Genomic DNA, 4,210 nt, shown 5'->3' with positions numbered 1-4,210 from the left:
TGGGCCTAAGGAAGTCTCCGGAAGCAGTGGTCTCTGGATGGCAAAGCTAGACAGTGTAAGGCAGGTGAAGAGCAAGGAAGAGACCCTTAACTTCATCAAAAATACTTCTCCAGGATGCCAAAAAGGAGAAACTCTGATAGGCATTTTCCCCAGATCTCTCAGGCTACTGGGAGCAGATCTGTGGAGGGGTTAAAGAGAATTTATCACTTGGCCAAAACAGAGAGAAAAACACAAATATAAATGTTTGAAGATTTGGTCTTTTCAGGTGCCTGCCTTTTGAGCTCAAAGAGGAAAAAGTAAAGGTTTGGAGGGGGGAGGCCCTTAAAACTACTAAGTAATTTTTTTTTTCTGCTTTGCTTTTCCCCTGTGTAGAGCAAACTCTTATGTTACATCCCAACCTGGAATAAATCTTCTGGGCTGAATGATAAATCAGGGATTGTAATGGAAATCACTATTGACCTTTAAAAGGGCACTGTCTTTATATTTTCACACTGTGCTATTTGAAATGTCGACTCAGAATCGGGAAAATAATATGCCATCGATTTCTCTCCATACCTCTTACAACAGAGCTTGAAATTGACCTGGAAAGCATCGGTATGGGTTTTCTCATTATGGTTTCAACATCATCAGAAATGGTGATTAATGATTCAGTCCTGGGAACAGCATTGTTAGACCTTGTAATTACTTTGTGAATCGTGTCCAAACGGCAACTAGTTTACCCTGTCTGCCACCCCCAAGAAGTGGGTGCATTTTCACCCTCATGTGGTAAAACCCTGTGGTTCTTGATTACAAACCCATGCAGGATGGAGATACTATTTCCTCATATTATTATTTATCTTGTTTATTGTCTTCCCCTTGTCCAATTATTCCTTTTTTATTTTTCCTTCCTTTTCCTCATATACCAGGGCTCTCTAGCAATTGGTTAGTTGTAGTTTTTCATTCTTCATTCTTTTTATTTCTAATTTCTCTCTTTATTTATCCTCCAATTTCATAATCTCTTTAATTCACTGGTCTTTTTCATACCTCCTATTTCTTTTTCTGACTGACTTATCCATTCCATCTCTCGTTCACTTTAGAAGAACCTTTTAAAAACCATCTAGATTCTCTTAGCCTTGCCAATTTTGACAGACAGTATGGTATGTCTTCCCTCACCTGCCTTAATCTTCGCATGTCCTGGCCCATGCAGAGTGGCTGAACAGCCCACAGCTGTCCTGTGCAGGCAGCTCTCCCAGCAAACTGCTGTAGAGAGATGGCTGTAGACTTTCATTTAAACATGGAAGCTGATGAGCATGACCTCTCTTCATTTTAAAAGTAGCTAGACAGAAATGATGAATATTTTTCTGTTAAAACATTTTTAAATAGCTTCTAGTTGATGTAGCTCATCTGAGCTGCTCTGAGGTGTCTGTTGTAGCTATTCTGCAGAAGCAGGAGGAACTTCCACTCAAAATTTTTTTTGGATGTCAAGACTGATGATGCCATACTTATGCCAAAAGACTATGGCAAGGTTTATTATTTATGTAATTGAGGCTTTTCTGGGGAGGATGGGGCAGCCCCCCCCTCCCCCCGCAACTAGGTCCAAAATAGCTTGAGAACACAAGGAAAGTAGGTTTGGTTGGGTTAGATGTTGTGGAGAGGGCCAGAGTGAGGGTTCCCACGTGCTGGCTGGGGCTGGCATGCTTTCAATATCCCACCAGTGCCAAGGGAGAGAGCTTCCTGGCTTTCTTATCAGGTTGGCCAGATATGGAGCAGAGAAGAAGAGGAAGAAATGAAGCTTAAAAGCCATCAACAGTTGAGCATCAGAAAATGGCGCCAGACTCCTTGAAAGATCTTTGACCAAGACAACTAAAAGTAGCCTGACAGTCTGAGACCTAAACCAAACTGGAGAAAGCCAGAAAGAGAGAGAAAGAGAGTTCTTCATAGAATTTCTGGGGCTTGGAAAACAGAAATGTCACACACACAGGGTGAGCTCATTCACACAATCTCTTTGGCCAAAGGACACACAGGAACCTAAAGTCTTACCCAAGTTAAAAAGTGAAGAAGAAAAGCTCACCCTGCATTTAGATGAAGTACTTAGCCACACAGAAGACATGATTTGAACTTCACAAAAAATGTTCCCTTTGCCCAAAACATCTTCTGTCTCGTGGACGCCCTAGAGTCAGATACACTCAGTCAGCCCTCCATTAAATTCAGGGGTCAAAGATTCCCTTAACACTTAGAATAGCACTGAAGAGAGAGCATATTTTGTGGACCTGGATTCAAGGCCCCCTTTTGCCACTTTTGTGATCTGGAGAAATACACACATTTCTGAGCCCCGGGTTCTGCTTCTGTATAATGGGGATAAATAATACCTACCTGATTTTACCAATTCTAAAATGTACTTTTTCCTTGCATTTTGGCACCTCTGAAAACTAGATACAATTAGGGGCTCTTACAAATTTTAACTGGAAGCTTTTTTTCTCAGTGGCACATAAAATAATGATGCATCTTATGGTCAATGGCATCTTAATGAAACACAGTACTTCATAGGGTTTAGCAAATACAAGTGTGAAAACACTTCATTCTCTCTAAAGTGTTTTAAAATATACCTCTTTGAGCCTCAGTTTTCTTATCTGTAAAATGAAATAATAATGGTACCAACCATATGGAGTTGTACGGGCCAAGTACATTAGTACATATAAAGCGTTCAAAACAGAGTATGGCTCAGGGAAGGAGACCTTAGTATTATTATAATTCTATGACTTCTTATTCATTTGAAGGCAAGATGGTTTTTTATTTATTCCCCAAACATTGACTATTCTGTGGGTGCTGGCCAGGCTCTAGAATTAGACTCAATGGTTCTGAATCCTGACTCTGCCACTGACTAACTCTAAGCAATTTCCATACTTGCATTTTGTGCCCTCTTTAGTATCTGAAAAATGGGAATTACAGAACCTGCTTCAGAAAGTATGGGTGGGCCTTAAATGAGTCAGTCCACAAAGAAAGCCTAGCATAGTGCCGGGCAAGTGGAAGTCTTCAGTACATGCTAGTTATTATCTTTAGTAAGCAATTCTGCTTTGAAAAAGTATCTGGTCTAGTTATAGAAATGGCCCGAGAGAAAGAATTACAATACCACAAGTGAAGAGTGGCCCCTCTTCCCACACTGTCCTTGTATAAGTCATGCCAATGTCCTCCGGTCCAAGACCATCCAGGAACATGCCGGAGGTCAAATAGAGTTGGGGCTGCTCCCTGCTATGGGGACCTCACATCATGAGGAATCATGAAAAGTGTCTCAGAAAGAGGGTATCAGGAAGGGCCTGCTCTAGAAGTTGGGCCTGTGTTCATTGATTTGGGGGAGGGCTCAAGAAGGTGAATTGGGACCTTTCAGAAAGTAGGGAGATTTAATGATTATTTTTATCTAATGGACAAGAGGAAAGCAGCAAGGCTTGAGTAAGTCATTGAAGAAGAAAGAGTTGTCACTCCTGTTAGCCAGGAGAGGGGGTTGTTTGGTCATTTTTGCAGTTGCATGGTGTCTGTTTTTATCCTGGTTCAAGCATAATTATGGACTTGTCTTGTTTTTATCTTATTCCAGCATATCCATGAGAGTCCTCATCTGATGTTGATAGTCTCTGAAACACTTATGTTCACGAAGGGAGTGGCATGACCTAACTGGTGGCAAGTAAGCCAGCTACTAGCTATCAGCTGTGGGTGATCAACTTTGCCTGGGTCTGAGGAAGCCCCAGACTGAGTGACTGGGACACAGGGCTTTCAGTACTAAAATGGAGACAGTCACCAGCAAACAGGGACACATTGGTCACCCTAGCTATCAGGGCTGACGTTTTGTTTCTCTGGCCTTCATCCATTTTGATAACATAACCTGTGAATTACGTAATTTATACTTTTTGATTGACTCATTTGTCTACATATGAGGAGATGCTTTGGAGACAAAGTCACAGCTGTATCATCTACTATCCACATGGCCTTAAACAAATTATTCAATGTCTCTGAATCTGTTTCCACTGCTCTAAAATAAGATCGGTAGGCTTGAGATAACGACATCTTCACCAATGCCTTGCACATCATGGGCTGCCACTGATGTTTCTCCTCTTTCCGCCTCCACCCCTACCCCATTCCATATCAGCAGTGTGCCATTTCATGCAATGGCCTTGGATTAACAATTATATCTTGATAACCTTATTTGCATAGCTCTTAGCATGGTTCCAGGTGCCTATAA

Source organism: Puma concolor, chromosome B4 (genome assembly GCF_028749965.1).
Source record: "Puma concolor isolate L17-30 chromosome B4, mPumCon1.1.hap2, whole genome shotgun sequence".
NCBI lineage: Eukaryota > Metazoa > Chordata > Mammalia > Carnivora > Felidae > Puma > Puma concolor.
The sequence above is the reverse complement of the archived record's forward strand: the minus strand, read 5'-3'. Positions refer to the sequence as shown.